General features: G+C 33.1%; 1 long non-coding RNA gene across 1 annotated transcript; it reads left to right on the forward strand.

The window, feature by feature from the left end:
- Positions 1-1,430: 1,430 nt before the first annotated feature.
- On the forward strand, positions 1,431-4,432 carry LOC136271560 (uncharacterized). Its single transcript, XR_010709475.1, has 2 exons — positions 1,431-1,916; positions 4,136-4,432. It is a non-coding gene; the product is annotated as an uncharacterized lncRNA (long non-coding RNA).
- The last annotated feature ends 16,621 nt before the right edge of the window (positions 4,433-21,053 follow it).

The raw sequence follows: 21,053 nt of genomic DNA on the forward strand, positions 1-21,053 counted from the left end.
AGCAGATCTTTTTAAAATTAGTTTTAGACAGTAGATTATTTTCCAAATATGCTTAATCTTGGTCAGATTGAACAAAAATGCATGTATGTTAGGGGGAATGAAATTGAATTAAAAGTTCTATGCCAGCTGGAAAAATTTCAAGTTATAGGTCAAGGTCAAAGCAGAATTCTCTGAAATAACATAAGCGGGGCCCTTTGAAATGTTCACCATTTCAATGTTGTCTGGTTCATAGTAATTTTGCATAGAAAATATTCACAGAGGTACAGTAAAGTAAACTTTACATCGATAAGTTTCTGACAATTAATGACGCAACGAGCACACAGTACGAAAGGTCAACCCTTTGAAAAGCAGTGAAGAGGAAAAGTTGCTCAGAATTATGTTTTAAACAAAATTCATTTTTTACGTAAATTTAAATTTTGCATTCTGGGAAGAAAAAAGATGTTAGTTCAAGGTAAAGTAAACTTGTACCTAAAATGAAGTCAAATTTGTTAAGTCGTACTTAAACACATTTTTTTTTTGTTAAGTCGTTCTTGAAATGGTTAAGGGTTTTTGGTTAAGTCGTACTTAAAAACATTCGGATTATGTTAAGTTGTACCAAGAATCATTCGATTTTTTTTTTTATCTTTTTGTACTTAGGTTTCTTTGTTACTAGATTAAGAACTCTGCTTCTTAGACGTACTTCTAGCGTTGCTTTCGACATTAGCGGAAAACCCACTCGTTGCTTTGCAACGAGCTTTGCTCTAGTTATTTTTTTTTTTTCCCGCAAATTTTGTGCACGAGATTTCTCGAACATTTTTTGTCTGATTGCTATGAAACTTTCAGGGTATGTAGATGATATTAATATCTCTAGATGTTTTTTTTCAAATTTTTAAAATTCACTTCCGGTTATGAGTTATTGCCCTTTAATTGAAAATTGAGGGGTCTTTTGTCCAGAGTTGATCTCGGGAACTACAGATGATAGATGCATGAAATTTGACGAAATTGTCGGTAACATTTTATAGTTTTGCTGGCATGAAAATTTTGGTAATTTCTTTGTTAGTTTTTGAGCTATTTGTCGCCAAAGTTTAAGATTTTTTCGGGGCTGAAATTTTGTTGCTTTTTGTATTATAACCTTTAAACTAAAAATATTTTGTTAATACATATAGAACAAAAGTTGTTTAGAATAACGAGAGCTTTCATTTAAAATTAAGAAAAAAGGGCTGGCCCCTATAATTAGGGGTCAGCAGCTTATACACGTATTTTTCTGATAGCAAAAATCGTTATCATTTTATGAAAAAAAATTAATTCAGTTATTGTTAATATATTAAATAATGTCATTTGGCATCAAATTAAACAAGTTCTGTGCTATATTTTTTTTTCAAATTTCATAAAACAAATATGTGAGAATCGTACATGAACGAGTTAATATGTCTACATAGACAAATGCCACTTTAAGGCCCAGGCATTTACTGCATTACGTTGTGTTGCGTCTTAGATAAATTGTTGTGATTCAATTTCATTTTTTTTTTCATCTATATCATTTATGAATTCAATGAACACACATTATTTAAACGTTCTATGTGCAACTATTTGTCGGGGCGCCCCTGTTTGTAACCCCCGCGCGCGCGCCGAATGTAAACAGTAACGAACGGCATTGTACAGCTGTTGTAGAAAAGAGAGAGCCGTAATGCAGAAGAGAAGTTGTGTATTCTTTCGGTGTACACATGCATTTTCAATTTACTGTGAAACATATGAACATGCACAGGGAACAATACTACATATCTGTTTAAGGAGGACATTTTTCTCGTGTGAATCGTTTACGAGGAAATTCTGACAGCCACACTTCTGTCGACGATCAGCCGTTGATAAGCTACGAGTAATAAAGGAGAAAAGATGGACATTAAAGTGTGTGATTTATGTGGATGTTACTGAAGAAGGTGAGGCTTTTACTCCTTTTAAAGTTTCTTGTTAACTGGTTAAAATTTAGTATATAGTATAGATGTACATGTAAGTACGTGCACACAGTTATAGATGTTTTTGTTATGGTGTGGGTGTTTGTTTACTAACGTGTAATTTTTACATGTTTCATGGATGTTTAGACTCGCTCGAGGTTCATGGGGGACTGGAAAGGGTAACTGAATTTATCTATTTAAAAAAATAACAGATTGTGAATTTTCAACTCAAAATTCAAAGCAGGGTCTAATTAGAAACATATCATATATTCTTGTGCAGAAGACTCCAAATGTAGTCATGAATACCCTGTAGACATAACTTCAAGTAAATAAAATTGTATACTTCAGACTTCAGAGTTAAAACATGACTTTAATATCTTTATGATGCCGATCATTGTATCATTAAAGAGGTTTAGCAGACCAACGGGTACCCGGTACATGTACTTGTACATGTAGGTTACAAGTTAGAACTATGCCTACCATTCTACCAGTTCACACAATTTTTCTTGTTTAGCAGTTATGATGTCCTTGTTAATGTTTTAAATGTAATTTTTAATCTGACTACTGGCAGTACTGGCGTGCGAGCAGTTCTCGCCGAGGACCATTTCTCGCTGGTGCACTGTTACATCATATTTTCGTATATAATTTTATGTGTTGATAAAATGACAATGCACTGGTGAGAAATGGTACTCGGCGAGAACTGATCGCACGCCAATATTGATTAATTACAGACAAAAACTGAAGGTTGCGAGTGTTATTTTTTATTGAACAACATTGTTTAAAATAATTCTTTATATATGTGACGATCAGACCGGTTTGAATACCAGTGCCAGATAGCTCAGTTGGAAGAGCACCTGACTAGAGATTCAGAGGGCCCAGGTTCAAATCCTGGTTTGGTCCTTCATTATTTCTCCCATCCTGTTACAATATTGGTGTTGTGACCAACCCCTGGAACTAACAGGTTAACTCGATCCTGCCATGGATGATCTTAGAGGGTGAAGATCATTTAAGGGGGAGGAATGTGACGGTCAGACTGGTTTGAATACCGGTGCCAGATACATGTAGCTCAGTTGGTAGAGCACTTGACTAGAGATTCAGAGGGCCAGGTTCGAATCCCACTTTGTTCCGTCGTTATTTCTCCCATCTTTTACATATACATGTATATCACATATATGACAGATGATTAAGGTCATCACATGTTTTGCAAGATGCAATAAGTGTTAAAAACCTTTACTTTACAACAGAATACATTTAAGTGAATATTTATGTTTCTTGTTATTATTTGGTGTGGTTTTCTTGACAGTGTGGCATAAACAATTTACCCGCTCCTAAAACACAAACTTTCTTTTTGTGGATTCAGCTTACCGCTGATTGGCTGCTGTTGCAGCAGACAAATAAGATATGCACACACAAAACACAATGAACTTATCAGAGAATGAGTTGAGTTTATTTACACTGTTGGAATTTGGGTATTTTTTTAAAAAATGTATACTTGTGACAAAACATATATGTGGTACATACAGCTGTAGCTTTATGAAGAAAATTTTGGTTAGACCATATATACCTATCATGCAAATAAATGATATTTACAAAAAACTTGCAATTTATGGCGCACGAAATATACGCTAGTTTTATAAAGATTGACATACATGTAATGTACCACATTCTGTGAAAAATAATCTATTAAAAATTCTTCATTAAGTTTACTCATACATGTTTTATGCTTATTACACGTAGTATTGTTTTTAAAACATGTAATTTATAAGAAAATAAACAAAAACCCTCGCTAAATTTATTTGCCAAAAAAAAAAAACACAGTAGAATTGATAAAAAATGGTATACCAGAAGCTAATACCAGTACATGTACTTTGACGCTGTTCGGTGGGTAATATTCGTTTGTAATTTACGAATTGAAATATTGACTGTTGCAATACAAGTACGGTAATAAACTCTCTCTCTCTCTCTCTCAAACTCTCTCTCTTTCTCAATTTGATAAGTGTTTATACCTATGAAAATTTTTTAATATTATATTATGACTTGATATGCAAATTTTTGATCTTGTACTGCCTAAATGTTATGTCATGTATTGGGATATGTCATACTTATTACACTGCATGGTCAGTGTATTTTTTACAGAAATACTATGCATATGTTTAGTAGTACATGTATGTAAACACAGCTAATTATTTTTTTATTTATTTCAGCTCAAATCAGAGTCTTGTTACCACATGGCTTTTACCGGTACCTGTTGATTCTTGTGGGTCAGCTCCTGAGATTAACCTGTCACCTCTATCCACATGCATATTCCTTGTGTTCTACAGACTATTTACCGGTAATTCAAATTAAATCCGATAATGCATGAACAATAATGGAACTTGAAGAAAGCATCATGCCATGTTGTGGTTTGTGTTTGATAAGAAATTATGAAAACAAAATTAAGGCTGTTTAAAGAAATTCATAATTGCTGTGAAAATTTGTTTTTCAATAAAAGTATACAATTATGTTTCCTTTATTTTTTATTTCAAAAAGATATTTAGATATGTTTACATAATTGAAACCCCCCCCCCCTCTATTTAATTGTCTGCATTAAGATTACATGTAGGATATGTAAATGTACATTTGACTTTGAAATAACATCTGCTATGATAATTACTTTTGAAATGAACAAGAAACAACCTATTTCTACCTTTCTAAGGTATATATGCATAAAAAAGTAGAAAAACATGTCAAATTTGAACATTTTTCATTGAAATCAACTCTGTCTCCAGCTACCTGGGTGTGTTTGAATTTAATTCTAATTTAAGGCAGATGTCTAACTTGTAGGTTGTAACTCACTGTTTTAGCATGGTTAGAAGGAGACTAGAAATCAGAATAGATTAGATATTCACTAAATATGATTGTTAGCTTACTTTTTTCATGAAAACAAGAAATCACAAGCAGGACAGCTGTCTATTTGTTAATTAAAATGGTACAAATCATACAATAAACAAATAAAGATCAAATTTTAGAATCATTGATGATTGTTTTCAAATATGTGTGAGAAATGACTCAAGGAAATTGCCACACGTTTCATAAAATTAGGTAAAACATTTCAAACCATGACTTTTTATGAAAATCAAAAGATTGGGGGGTGGGGGGTATACATGTAAGGGTATTTCTAAGTGATGTGAAGCTTTTATCATGATTATATCATGTAGGCATATGTTGTATTGAATAAGGTTTCTTTTTAAAGGTGGTTGAACAAAAGTTGACCTCTAAAAGGTCAGGTAAAGATGTTTTACTATGGAGAACCCTGTAAATCTGTGTTTACTAAAGGAAATTGGAAATGGTGGGTTCACTTAAATGGCCATATTTTTATTAAACCTCAATGGAATTGGCAATATGTGGTATTCTTTTTCTCAGAATTGCATTAGCTTTCTTATTCTAAGACAAACCGTCTTTTCATAAAAATGTTAGTGTACTAAGTTAAAGGTACAAGGAACAGTTTCGGATAAAGTACCGTCAATATTTTTATAAAATTGAGAGTGACTGTACTTGAAGGTTTATCATTGTTGCATAGATTCATGAAATGAATTTTAATGATTATCAATAGTTAGAGGGATGTGTCTTGTTGGAATTGGTAAGCAATATTAAGGCCCCTAATTTGAAGTACATGAGAAGCAGAAATAAATTGTGAAACTTGCGGCTATGACAGATATGTTGACTTTACAGTGAAATTGAAGGTTACAAACGGAAGGTTATATAACATGAAATGTAGGTGGATGGGATATTATATGCCTATTTAGTATTTACTGGGTATGAGGACAATAGCAAGTTTATTGTCCCCCAAGACAGCAACTATTTAATGAGGCAAAGCCAAGGGAAATAGTTGCTGTGGAATGGGACAATAAACTTGCTATTGTCCGAATAGTCAGTTAATTGGTATTTCATTATACAGAAGAAAACTTTATTTGTCAGCGATGCAGAATTTCTTGATGATAAACAAATTAGAGTTAAATCAAACTTTGTATTTAATGCGGCGATCTTATTAAGTCAGAGGTGTTCCGAGTTTAAGGTGATATGAGACACTTCCATGTTGTAACGTATTGTTTATCGAAATAAACAATAAAATAAAGTGTAATTATATAAGTACATGTAGTTTCTTTTCAAAAATGGTCACCTAACTCCTTAGCACAGTGGGTTAGAGGGTTTACTAGGAACCTGTAAGTCATGAGTTCGAATCCCGCTGGGGTTTTTACAATTTTTACCTTTTCAAACATTTTTAAAAGCTATTTTTTGGTTAAATATTGTAAAATTTGAAAATTCTAAACCGGTGAAAAGTTTTCAATTATATAGTACTTTAATCCACATTAATATCGACAGATGTCCCATACCACCTTAAAAAGGAGGGAAATCAAATTCTGCTGATGAATGGTTTTGATGACTATTCACCATGGGCATATAGCATGGATACTATTTTAAATTAGATAAAAAGGCATGTTTATGCGGGCGCCTTCTAGTGATCAATTTGTCCGTCTGTCCATCCGAGATGGCTTGACAGGAGCATAGCTTCTCTCCCCTTGGCCCAATCTGGCTCATACCTCATCCACAGGGTTCCTTTGGTTGAAGGATGTGCAGTGACCTTGAACCATGTTTTTAGGTATAAGGTTAAGGTCATAGCAGAATTATATATATAAAATCCTTGTCTGGGGCATATCTTTTTTCCCTTTGGTCCAATCTGGCTAATACTCACAGAGTGTCTCTATGGTTAAACGATGTGCAGTGACCTTGCATGAAATTTCTAGGTAACGGGTGAAGATCATATCGGATCATGCAAAAATCCTTTTTTGAGAGCATATATAATTTCTACTAACCCCTATTTGTCTCAGACTTCACATAAGCAGAGCTTTTGAGTAAAGGGTGAAATGGTGTGTAGTGACCTTGAACCTATTTTCAGTGAAAAGAAACTGTGAAGGTCATACCAGAATTATATTTTTAAAAATCCTTGTCCGGAGTATATCTTCTCTCCCTTTGCTCCATTCAGCCTCATACTTCACCCACATGATGCCTTTGTTCAAAATATATGCAATGACCTCGAATGATATTTGTAGATGAAGAGTCAAGGTCATATCAGATCACACAAAAATCCATATTTTAAGAGCATAGATATACTCTCTTTTTAGCCCCTATTTGGTTAATATTTTACCTTTACAGAGTTTATTGGTTAATGGTGTGCAGTGACCTTGAACCAAGTCTGTCAATGTGAAGGTCATAGCAGATCTTTTTAAAATTAGTTTTAGATAGTAGATTATTTTCCAAATATGCTTAATCTTGGTCAGATTGAACAAAAATGTATGTATGTTAGGGGGAATGAAATTGAATTAAAAGTTCTATGCCAGCTGGAAAAATATCAAGTTATAGGTCAAGGTCAAAGCAGAATTCTCTGAAATAACATAAGCGGGGCCCTTTGAAATGTTCACCATTTCAATGTTGTCTAGTTCATAGTAATTTTACATAGAAAATATTCACAGAAGTACAGTAAAGTAAACTTTACGTCGATAAGTTTCTGACAATTAATGACGCAACGAGCACACAGTACGAAAGGTCAACCTTTTGAAAAGCAGTGAAGAGGAAGAATGCTCAGAATTATGTTTTAAACAAAATTGATTTTTTTACATAAATTTTAATTTTGCATTCTGGGTAAAGAAAAAAGATGTTAGTTCGAGGTAAAGTAAACTTGTACCTAAAATGAAGTCAAATTTGTTAAGTCGTACTTAAACACATTGTTTTTTTTTTGTTAAGTCGTTCTTGAAATGGTTAAGGGTTTTTGGTTAAGTCGTACTTAAAAACATTCGGATCATGTTAAGTTGTACCAAGAATCATTCGATTTTTTTTCTTTTTGTACTTAGGTTTCTTTGTTACTAGATTAAGAACTCTGCTTCTTAGACGTACTTCTAGCGTTGCTTTCGACATTAGCGGAAAACCCACTCGTTGCTTTGCAACGAGCTTTGCTCTAGTTAGGGTTTTCCGTTTTTCAACGGAAAACCCGTCTGTTATTCTACTGTTTCTTATTATTATTTTTTTTTTTCCCGCAAATTTTGTGCACGAGATTTCTCGAACATTTTTTGTCTGATTGCTATGAAACTTTCAGGGTATGTAGATGATATTAATATCTCTAGACGTTTTTTTCAAATTTTTAAAATTCACTTCCGGTTATGAGTTATTGCCCTTTAATTGAAAATTGGGGGGTCTTTTGTCCAGAGTTGATCTCAGGAACTACAGATGATAGATGCATGAAATTTGGCGAAATTGTCGGTAACATTTTATAATTTTGCTGGCATGAAAATTTTGGTAATTTCTTTGTTAGTTTTTGAGCTATTTGTCGCCAAAGTTTAAGATTTTTTCGGGGCTGAAATTTTGTTGCTTTTTGTATTATAACCTTTAAACTAAAAATATTTTGTTAATACATATAGAACAAAAGTTGTTAAGAATAACGAGAGCTTTCATTTAAAATTAAGAAAAAAGGGCTGGCCCCTATAATTAGGGGTCAGCAGCTCATACACGTATTTTTCTGATAGCAAAAATCGTTATCATTTTATGAAAAAAAATTAATTTAGTTATTGTTAATATATTAAATAATGTCATTTGGTATCAAATTAAACAAGTTCTGTCCTATATTTTTTTTCAAATTTCATAAAACAAATATGTGAGAATCGTACATGAACGAGTTAATATGTCTACATAGACACACAAGCGAACAAATGCCACATTAAGGCCCAGGCATTTACTGCATTACGTTGTGTTGCGTCTTAGATAAATTGTTGTGATTCAATTTCATTTTTTTCATCTATATCATTTATGAATTCAATGAACACACATTATTTAAACGTTCTATGTGCAACTATTTGTCGGGGCGCCCCTGTTTGTGACCCCCGCGCGCGCGCGCCGAATGTAAACAGTAACGAACGGCATTGTAGAAAAGAGAGCCGTAATGCAGAAGAGAAGTTGTGTATTCTTTCGGTGTACACATGCATTTTCAATTTGCTGTGAAACATATGAACATGCACAGGGAACAATACTACATATTTGTTTAAGGAGGATATTTTTCTCGTGTGAATCGTTTACGAGGAAATTCTGACAGCCACACTTCTGTCGACGATCAGCCGTTGATAAGCTACGAGTAATAAAGGAGAAAAGATGGACATTAAAGTGTGTGATTTATGTGGATGTTACTGAAGAAGGTGAGGCTTTTACTCCTTTTAAAGTTTCTTGTTAACTGGTTAAAATTTAGTATATAGTATAGATGTACATGTAAGTACGTGCACACTGTTAGATGTTTTTGTTATGGTGTGGGTGTTTGTTTACTAACGTGTAATTTTTACATGTTTCATGGATGTTTAGACTCGCTCGAGGTTCATGGGGGACTGGAAAGGGTAACTGAATTTATCTATTTAAAAAAATAACAGATTGTGAATTTTCAACTCAAAATTCAAAGCAGGGTCTAATTAGAAACATATCATATATTCTTGTGCAGAGGACTCCAAATGTAGTCATGAATACCCTGTAGACATAACTTCAAGTAAATAAAATTGTATACTTCAGACTTCAGAGTTAAAACATGACTTTAATATCTTTATGATCCCGATCATTGTATCATAAAAGAGGTATAGCAGACCAACGGGTACCCGGTACATGTACTTGTACATGTAGGTTACAAGTTAGAACTATGCCTACCATTCTACCAGTTCACATAATTTTTCTTGTTTAGCAGTTATGATGTGTACTTAAATTGTCCTTGTTAATGTTTTAAATGTAATTTTTTATTCTCTTTTTTTAATCTGACTACTGGCAGTTCTGGCGTGCGAGCAGTTCTCGCCGAGGACCATTTCTCGCTGGTGCACTGTTACATCATATTTTCGTATATAATTTTATGTGTTGATAAAATGACGTAACAATGCACTGGTGAGAAATGGTACTCGGCGAGAACTGATCGCACGCCAATATTGATTAATTACAGACAAAAACTGAAGGTTGCGAGTGTTATTTTTAATTGAACAACATTGTTTAAAATAATTCTTTATATATGTGACGATCAGACCGGTTTGAATACCAGTGCCAGATAGCTCAGTTGGTAGAGCACCTGACTAGAGATTCAGGGGGCCCAGGTTCAAATCCCTTCATTATTTCTCCCATCCTGTTACAATATTGGTGTTGTGACCAACCCCTGGAACTAACAGGTTAACTCGATCCTGCCAGGGATGATCTTCGAGGGTGAAGATCATTTAACGGGGAGGAATGTGACGGTCAGACTGGTTTGAATACCGGTGCCAGATACATGTAGCTCAGTTGGTATAGCACTTGACTAGAGATTCAGAGGGCCAGGTTCGAATCCCACTTTGTTCCGTCGTTATTTCTCCCATCTTTTACATATACATGTATATCAGATATATGACAGATGATTAAGGTCATCACATGTTTTGCAAGATGCAATAAGTGTTAAAAACCTTTACTTTACAACAGAATACATTTAAGTGAATATTTATGTTTCTTGTTATTATTTGGTGTGGTTTTCTTGACAGTGTCGCATAAACAATTTACCCGCTCCTAAAACACAAACTTTCTTTTTGTGGATTCAGCTTACCGCTGATTGGCTGCTGTTGCAGCAGACAAATAAGATATGCACGCACAAAACACAATGAACTTATCAGAGAATGAGTTGAGTTTATTTAAACTGTTGGAATTTGGGTATTTTTTTTAAAAATGTATACTTGTGACAAAACATATATGTGGTACATACAGCTGTAGCTTTATGAAGAAAATTTTGGTTAGACCATATATACCTATCATGCAAGTAAATGATATTTACAAAAAACTTGCAATTTATGGCGCACGAAATATACGCTAGTTTTATAAAGATTGACATACATGTAATGTACCACATTCTTTGAAAAATAATCTATTAAAAATTCTTCATTAAGTTTACTCATACATGTTTTATGCTTATTACACGTAGTATTGTTTTTAAAACATGTAATTTATAAGAAAATAAACAAAAACCCTCGCTAAATTTATTTGCAAACAAAAAATACACAGTAGAATTGATAAAAAATGGTATACCAGAAGCTAATACCAGTACATGTACTTTGACGCTGTTCGGTGGGTAATATTCGTTTGTAATTTACGAATTGAAATATTGACTGTTGCACTACAAGTACGGTAATAAACTCTCTCTCTCTCAAACTCTCTCTCTTTCTCAATTTGATAAGTGTTTATACCTATGAAAATTTTTTAATATTATATTATGACTTGATATGCAAATTTTTGATCTTGTACTGCCTAAATGTTATGTCATGTATTGGGATATGTCATACTTATTACACTGCATGGTCAGTGTATTTTTTACAGAAATACTATGCATATGTTAATGTAAACACAGCTATTACTAGTACATGTATGTAAACACAGCTAATTATTTTTTTTATTTATTTCAGCTCAAAACAGACTCTTGTTACCACATGGCTTTTACCGGTACCTGTTGATTCTTGTGGGTCAGCTCCTGAGATTAACCTGTCACCTCTATCCACATGCATATTCCTTGTGTTCTACAGACTATTTACTGGTAATTCAAGTTTAATCCGATAATGCATGAACAATAATGGAACTTGAAGAAAGCATCATGCCATGTTGTGGTTTGTGTTTGATAAGAAATTATGAAAACAAAATTAAGGCTGTTTAAAGAAATTCATAATTGCTGTGAAAATTTGTTTTTCAATAAAAGTATACAATTATGTTTCCTTTATTTTTTATTTCATAAAGATATTTAGATATGTTTACATAATTGAAACCCTCCCCCCCCCCCCCCCCCCCTCTATTTAATTGTCTGCATTAAGATTACATGTAGGATATGTAAATGTACATTTGACTTTGAAATAACATCTGCTATGATAATTACTTTTGAAATGAACAAGAAACAACCTATTTCTACCTTTCTAAGGTATATATGCATAAAAAAGTAGAAAAACATGTCAAATGTGAACATTTTTCATTGAAATCAACTCTGTCTCCAGCTACCTGGGTGTGTTTGAATTTAATTCTAATTTAAGGCAGATGTCTAACTTGTAGGTTGTAACTTACTGTTTTAGCATGGTTAGAAGAAGACTAGAAATCAGAATAGATTAGATATTCACTATATATATATAAATATGATTGTTAGCTTACTTTTTCCATGAAAACAAGAAATCAGAAGCAGGACAGCTGTCTATTTGTTAATTAAAATGGTACAAATCATACAATAAACAAATAAAGATCACATTTTAGAATCATTGATGATTGTTTTCAAATATGTGTGAGAAATGACTCAAGGAAATTGCCACATGTTTCATAAAATTAGGTAAAACATTTCAAACCATGACTTTTTATGAAAATCAAAAGATTGGGGGGTGGGGGGTATACATGTAAGGGTATTTTTAAGTGATGTGAAGCTTTTATCATGATTATATCATGTAGGCATATGTTGTATTGAATAAGGTTTCTTTTTAAAGGTGGTTGAACAAAAGTTGACCTCTAAAAGGTCAGATAAAGATGTTTTACTATGGAGAACCCTGTAAATCTGTGTTTACTAAAGGAAATTGGAAATGGTGGGTTCACTTAAATGGCCATATTTTTATTAAACCTCAATGGAATTGGCAATATGTGGTATTATTTTTCTCAGAATTGCATTAGCTTTCTTATTCTAAGACAAACCGTCTTTTCATAAAAATGTTAGTGTACTAAGTTAAAGATACAAGGAACAGTTTCGGATAAAGTACCGTCAATATTTTTGTAAAATTGAGAGTGACTGTACTTGAAGGTTTATCATTGTTGCGTAGATTCATGAAATGAATTTTAATGATTACCAATAGTTAGAGGGATGTCTCTTGTTGGAATTGGTAAGCAATATTAAGGCCCCTAATTTTAAGTACATGAGAAGCAGAAATAAATTGTGAAACTTGCGGCTATGATAGATATGTTGACTTTACAGTGAAATTGAAGGTTACAAACGGGAGGTTATATAACATGAAATGTAGGTGGATGGGATATTATATGCCTATTAAGTATTTACTGGGTATGAGGACAATAGCAAGTTTATTGTCCCCCAAGACAGCAAATATTTAATGAGGCAAAGCCAAGGGAAATAGTAGCTGTTGAATGGGACAATAAACTTGCTATTGTCCGAATAGTCAGTTAATTGGTATTTCATTATACAGAAGAAAACTTTATTTGTCAGCGATGCAGAATTTCTTGATGATAAACAAATTAGAGTTAAATCAAACTTTGTATTTAATGCGGCGATCTTATTAGGTCAGAGGTGTTCCGAGTTTAAGGTGATATGGGACACTTCCATGTTGTGACGTATTGTTTATCGAAATAAACAATAAAATAAAGTGTAATTATATAAGTACATGTAGTTTCTTCTCAAAAATGGTCACCTAACTCCTTAGCACAGTGGGTTAGAGGGTTTACTAGGAACCTGTAAGTCATGAGTTCGAATCCCGCTGGGGTTTTTACAATTTTTACCTTTTCAAATATTTTTAAAAGCTATTTTTTGGTTAAATATTGTAAAATTTGAAAATTCTAAACCAGTGAAAAGTTTTCAATTATATAGTACTTTAATCCACATTAATATCGACAGATGTCCCATACCACCTTAAAAAGGAGGGAAATCAAATTCTGCTAATGAATGGTTTTGATGACTATTCACCATGGGCAGATAGCATGGATACTATTTTAAATAAAAAGGCATGTTTATGCAGGCGCCTTCTAGTGATCAATTTGTCGGTCTGTCCATCCGAGATGGCTTGACAGGAGCATAGCTTCTCTCCCCTTGGCCCAATCTGGCTCATACCTCATCCACAGGGTTCCTTTGGTTGAAGGATGTGCAGTGACCTTGAACCATGTTTTTAGGTATAAGGTTAAGGTCATAGCAGAATTATATATATAAAATCCTTGTCTTTTTTCCCTTTGGTCCAATCTGGCTAATACTCACAGAGTGTCTCTATGGTTAAACGATGTGCAGTGACCTTGCATGAAATTTCTAGGTAACGGGTGAAGATCATATCGGATCATGCAAAAATCCTTTTTTGAGAGCATATATAATTTCTACTAACCCCTATTTGGCTCAGACTTCACATAAGCAGAGCTTTTGAGTAAAGGGTGAAAGGGTGTGTAGTGACCTTGAACCTATTTTCAGTGAAAAGAAACTGTGAAGGTCATATCAGAATTATATTTTTAAAAATCCTTGTCCGGAGTATATCTTCTCTCCCTTTGCTCCATTCAGCCTCATACTTTACCCACATGATGCCTTTGTTCAAAATATATGCAATGACCTCGAATGATATTTGTAGATGAAGAGTCAAGGTCATATCAGATCACACAAAAATCCATATTTTAAGAGCATAGATATACTCTCCTTTTAGCCCCTATTTGGCTAATATTTTACCTTTACAGAGTTTATTGGTTAATGGCGTGCAGTGACCTTGAACCAAGTCTGTCAATGTGAAGGTCATAGCAGATCTTTTTAAAATTAGTTTTAAATAGTAGATTATTTTCCAAATATGCTTAATCTTGGTCAGATTGAACAAAAATGCATGTATGTTAGGGGGAATGAAATTGAATTAAAAGTTCTATGCCAGCTGGAAAAATTTCAAGTTATAGGTCAAGGTCAAAGCAGAATTCTCTGAAATAACATAAGCGGGGCCCTTTGAAATGTTCACCATTTCAATGTTGTCTGGTTCATAGTAATTTTACATAGAAAATATTCACAGAAGTACAGTAAAGTAAACTTAACATCGATAAGTTTCTGACAATTAATGACGCAACGAGCACACAGTACGAAAGGTCAACCTTTTGAAAAGCAGTGAAGAGGAAAAGTTGCTCAGAATTATGTTTTAAACAAAATTGATTTTTTACATAAATTTTAATTTTGCATTCTGGGTTAAGAAAAAAGATGTTAGTTCAAGGTAAAGTAAACTTGTACCTAAAATGAAGTCAAATTTGTTAAGTCGTACTTAAACACATTGGTTTTTTTTTGTTAAGTCGTTCTTGAAATGGTTAAGGGTTTTTGGTTAAGTCGTACTTAAAAACATTCGGATCATGTTAAGTTGTACCAAGAATCATTCGATTTTTTTTATCTTTTTGTACTTAGGTTTCTTTGTTACTAGATTAAGAACTCTGCTTCTTAGACGTACTTCTAGCGTTGCTTTCGACATTAGCGGAAAACCCACTCGTTGCTTTGCAACGAGCTTTGCTCTAGTTATTATTCTTTTTTTTTCTTACCGATTTTGTGCAGACGATTTCTCGGAGATGGCTTGGTCGATTTCGCTCAAATTTTCAATATAAACGTGTTTTTATCTAAACCTGATATATAATTTTTATTTTTTGAAAATACACTTCCGGTCGGAAGTTATCGTCCGTTTACGATTTTAAAAAGTCAATTTTGTCTGTCGGGTTTCTCAAAAACGAGCAAAGATATAGAGCTGAAATTTTCAGAGATGATAGATCTACCGTTTTTCTAATGTACCTCGGTCAAGAGAATGTCCGCCGTCACTTCTGGTCGTCACCGGAAGGAAATTTGAAAAATTGAATTTTTCGACTTTTTTATTTTTTAATATTTTTTTTTGAAATTTTTACACCTTATAGTGACCCTTTTACTGATTAAGAATATGTAATTAGTTTTAAAATCGATCAAGGCATTCTCGAGAAATTAAGCGTCAAAGTTCTGAAGCGGAGTCCGAGTAGCTCAGTCGTTATAGTCGTGGACATGGCCCAGGCGACCCGGGTTCAAGCCTCGAGTGCCGCAAATTTTTTTTCTCTTTTTTTCGCTTAGATCTACGATTTTATCTTTGAATTGATAAGTTTAATCTTATCTATTCAAAAATTGGACGGAAGACCCACTCGTTGCTCGCAACGAGATCGAATCTAGTTATTAGGGTTTTCCGTTTTTCAACGGAAAACCCTTCTGTTATTCTACTGTTTCTTATTAGGGTTTTCCGTTTTTCAACGGAAAACCCTTCTGTTATTCTACTGTTTCTTATTATTATTTTTTTTTTTTATCCGCAAATTTTGTGTAGGCCATTTCTCGTACATTTGTTGTCTGATTGTTATGAAACTTTCAGGGTATGTAGACAATGTTAAGGTCTAGGGACGTTTTTTTCAAATTTTTAAAATTCACTTCCGGTTATGAGTTATTGCCCTTTAATTGAAAATTGGGGGGTCTTTTGTCCAGAGTTGATCTCGGGAACTACAGATGATAGATGCATGAAATTTGGCGAAATTGTCGGTAACATTTCATAGTTTTGCTGGCATGAAAATTTTGGTAATTTCTTTGTTAGTTTTTGAGCTATTTGTCGCCAAAGTTTAAGATTTTTTCGGGGCTGAAATTTTGTTGCTTTTTGTATTATAACCTTTAAACTAAAAATATTTTGTTAATACATATAGAACAAAAGTTGTTTAGAATAACGAGAGCTTTCATTTAAAATTAAGAAAAAAGGGCTGGCCCCTATAATTAGGGGTCAGCAGCTCATACACGTATTTTTCTGATAGCAAAAATCGTTATCATTTTATGAAAAAAAATTAATTCAGTTATTGTTAATAAATTAAATAATGTCATTTGGTATCAAATTAAACAAGTTCTGTGCTATATTTTTTTTCAAATTTCATAAAACAAATATGTGAGAATCGTACATGAACGAGTTAATATGTCTACATAGACACACAAGCGAACAAATGCCACATTAAGGCCCAGGCATTTACTGCATTACGTTGTGCTGCGTCTTAGATAAATTGTTGTGATTCAATTTCATTTTTTTCATCTATATCATTTATGAATTCAATGAACACACATTATTTAAACGTTCTATGTGCAACTATTTGTCGGGGCGCCCCTGTTTGTAACCCCAGCGCGCGCGCCGAATGTAAACAGTAACGAACGGCATTGTAGAAAAGAGAGAGCCGTAATGCAGAAGAGAAGTTGTGTATTCTTTCGGTGTACACATGCATTTTCAATTTGCTGTGAAACATATGAACATGCACAGGGAACAATACTACATATTTGTTTAAGGAGGATATTTTTCTCGTGTGAATCGTTTACGAGGAAATTCTGACAGCCACACTTCTGTCGACGATCAGCCGTTGATAAGCTACGAGTAATAAAGGAGAAAAGATGGACATTAAAGTGTGTGATTTATGTGGATGTTACTGAAGAAGGTGAGGCTTTTACTCCTTTTAAAGTTTCTTGTTAACTGGTTAAAATTTAGTATATAGTATAGATGTACATGTAAGTACGTGCACACTGTTATATGTTTTTGTTATGGTGTGGGTGTTTGTTTACTAACGTGTAATTTTTACATGTTTCATGGATGTTTAGACTCGCTCGAGGTTCATGGGGGACTGGAAAGGGTAACTGAATTTATCTATTTAAAAAAATAACAGATTGTGAATTTTCAACTCAAAATTCAAAGCAGGGTCTAATTAGAAACACATCATATATTCTTGTGCAGAAGACTCCAAATGTAGTCATGAATACCCTGTAGACATAACTTCAAGTAAATAAAATTGTATACTTCAGACTTCAGAGTTAAAACATGACTTTAATATCTTTATGATGCCGATCATTGTATCATTAAAGAGGTTTAGCAGACCAACGGGTACCCGGTACATGTACTTGTACATGTAGGTTACAAGTTAGAACTATGCCTACCATTCTACCAGTTCACATAATTTTTCTTGTTTAGCAGTTATGATGTGTACTTAAATTGTCCTTGTTAATGTTTTAAATGTAATTTTTTATTCTCTTTTTTTAATCTGACTATACTGGCAGTACTGGCGTGCGAGCAGTTCTCGCCGAGGACCATTTCTCGCTGGTGCACTGTTACATCATATTTTCGTATATAATTTTATGTGTTGATAAAATGACGTAACAATGCACTGGTGAGAAATGGTACTCGGCGAGAACTGATCGCACGCCAATATTGATTAATTACAGACAAAAACTGAAGGTTGCGAGTGTTATTTTTTATTGAACAACATTGTTTAAAATAATTCTTTATATATGTGACCACTGTCGTGTATCCGCGCCGGTAGTGACGTGTTTGGATAAAGTGAAAGTGGTGGTTCCGTTTGCTTCTTGATAAGTTTTCGTGTTATTTAAGGTTTACATTGTCAACTTTTACAGGAAAAAGATCGTCAGATCTATTCAAAAGTGTATAAAATCTTAAAAGTTCTACGAAGTTTAGGTTAAAATTATGTAAATAAGCAGTTCATGTCGATTAATTGTGAACAACGGAACAGGTTTGGATGACCTTGTTTTTCAAAATAGGAACGGTTTGGATACGCATCTGATACGGTTTGGATGTAATTAATTTGTGAGTGTAAACAGTTCCTTTAATTATCCCATCGCGAAGGGGATATAGCATCACTACTATGCGATATACATGCCCTCACTGAAAAGCATGCTTTCAATATAATGGATATCGTCATGTGATAGACATATGAAGTCACATTGTTTAAAAAAATAAACATACACGTTAAAGACTTGTGCATTTAAGCCAACAAAACTTAATATACCGTAATTTGAATTTCAATTTTACACACGCTCCAAATAACTTTGGCTTATAATTGGCTTATAAAAATTGAATACAGATTGCTTTACAGATATGTTAAGTCTAATGTATAATCATTCCATCGATATTATTTTCGAAACATTCAGCCTTACCAAAATCTTTACCGACACAAAAAAACATGTGTTCACGACAGTTTCAATTGTTATGCTTCTATGTCGTTATCGGCTTTAAACGTGAAAACGTCAAAAAATCAAAAGAGATCAGTCAAATACAGAATTATACCAACTTTAAAAATTTTAAAGTCTGTAAAATCATCTAATGATACAAATATTTTTTTTTCTCTTTTAAAATTGAAACGATATAATATATCGATACACTGCACAGAACAAACCGTGATAACGTGGATTTTTAATTATTGGTATCCTGATATGGGTTTCATGAAAATGAAAAAAAATTTCTCTTTTGATACAGAGTATTTAACTTATCAAACATCATACTTGTCTATTTTTTTTAATTAAAAATTTAAACGTTCCCAAACAACTTTTTAGTTTTGCAACAGCATAACAACTGCGCTTTGGCAAATTTCTAACTATGAAATTTTTATCATTATACTTTCATGTTGAATACTAACGCGGGTTTTGTACTTTTTCTGCAGTAATGCCACCTTCATTTCCCGCATGAGTCACCAAAACCTCTTGATATACATAGATACATATTTATTGTTTTGATTTTCTGGTGAGAATTATGATTGAATAAATGTACATATAAAATGGCGATGTTTACTTAGGTCTCGTCATCACTTGAATTTCTTGGACCAACTATTTCTAACAACAGAGTAAATATATGACTTGGCAGACATCTATGGTACTTTGTTTTATATCAGTAATCACTGGGAGTGAAATAATTGTAGAACTTTCTTTGTCTAGCGATGTACAGGCTTGGTATTGAATGTAAACGAGGCTCACTTTCATAATATTATTACCAAGCACGTTCTCCGTTCAACTTACTTCACGATTATAAATATCATTTCAGAATAACTAAAAAACACATCATATAGTCGCTTGCCATAAAAGTAGTAGATAGTTGTCTGTTAAGGTGTTTATATGATGTATTGCTTTTCAGGTTAAAGGTGAAAAACTTTTTTTTTACATTTTATTGTGTTCCTCATGTTTTAACTCATATTTTCTTTATAATTTAAAATTAAAGAAAGTATTCTTTTGAAATGTTAGTAAAAAAAACCTTGATATAACTATATTTACATTTTTCAATGTTTTTTTCATTTGATAAGTTAACACTAAGTATCAATTTGTTCATATTCAGTCCAATAAATTCAAATGACGTTTGCTTATTAGAATATTTAAAAGTACAATTGCTGTGAATTAAATTAATATAAGTAATAAGGAATCATTCTTTCAATATTGTGAGGTGTAATTTCGTTTCGAGCTTTATTGGGTTTGACCACGCCCCGATCAAAATAATCAACACATGATATTCGATCAAAGAATGATTCCTTATTCGTTAAATAATCAATTTCTGATCAATTATACACTAAATATACCATTTTATCAGAGGAAAAAAAAACATGCTTGTCTAAAGAAATAAACTTAGTCTTCCAGTTTTAGTTCCCTTCGAACATGTGGAAGTATTTTGGTTTCATAACGTTTATAAAAATGTCGGACAGGAAAGAAAAATTCATCGTCTGTATATTAAGTTCTTTTCACCTGACTTAAAATACATCTTTTGCATGCTGTGTAATTTGAATGACCCACTATTTTTTAAAAAGATGTATCTTCGGTTGCACACCGATAAAATGCAAAGTGCTCTCTTTATGTCTAAAATATCAAAAATGCTATAACTTTAAATTATTCAAACCGTACCATTTGCACAATTTATAATTTAGCATCCAAACCGGAATAATTTATTTATCCAAACCGTACTACTTCTTTAGCAGGTGCATGAAGTTATTGCTATTTTTATACATATTAATGTATTAAAAAGACATCGGTTTGATTTTATTTGGTTAATGTAATGTTTTAAATTAATTTTGGCCGCTTCAGATTTTTAGTATGTGTTATATTATCTGCGTAATCTAGAAATAGTTCTTGGTTTTAGCATTAAAATGACACGTTAACGATTGATTTTTCTACAAATAAGTCGTTTTTATTAACGATGAACGAAAATAACGCACACTCTTTTCAACGGCAAAACCTTCAGAAAAATATGAATGACTAATACGATATTTTAATTAATATTTACCCCGTTGTCGATAGAAAAAAGGACACAACACTCATTGTTTTTGCAATGGATACGCCATTTTCACGTTATCCAAACATGTCACTACCGGCGCGGATACACGACAGTGGTGACGATCAGACCGGTTTGAATACCATTGCCAGATAGCTCAGTTGGTAGAGCACCTGACTAGAGATTCAGGGGGCCCAGGTTCAAATCCCGGTTTCGTCCTTCATTATTTCTCCCATCCTCTTACGTACAATATTGGTGTTGTGACCAACCCCTGGAACTAACAGGTTAACTTGATCCTGCC

Source organism: Magallana gigas, chromosome 9, assembly GCF_963853765.1.
Source record: "Magallana gigas chromosome 9, xbMagGiga1.1, whole genome shotgun sequence".
Taxonomy (NCBI): Eukaryota; Metazoa; Mollusca; class Bivalvia; order Ostreida; family Ostreidae; genus Magallana; species Magallana gigas.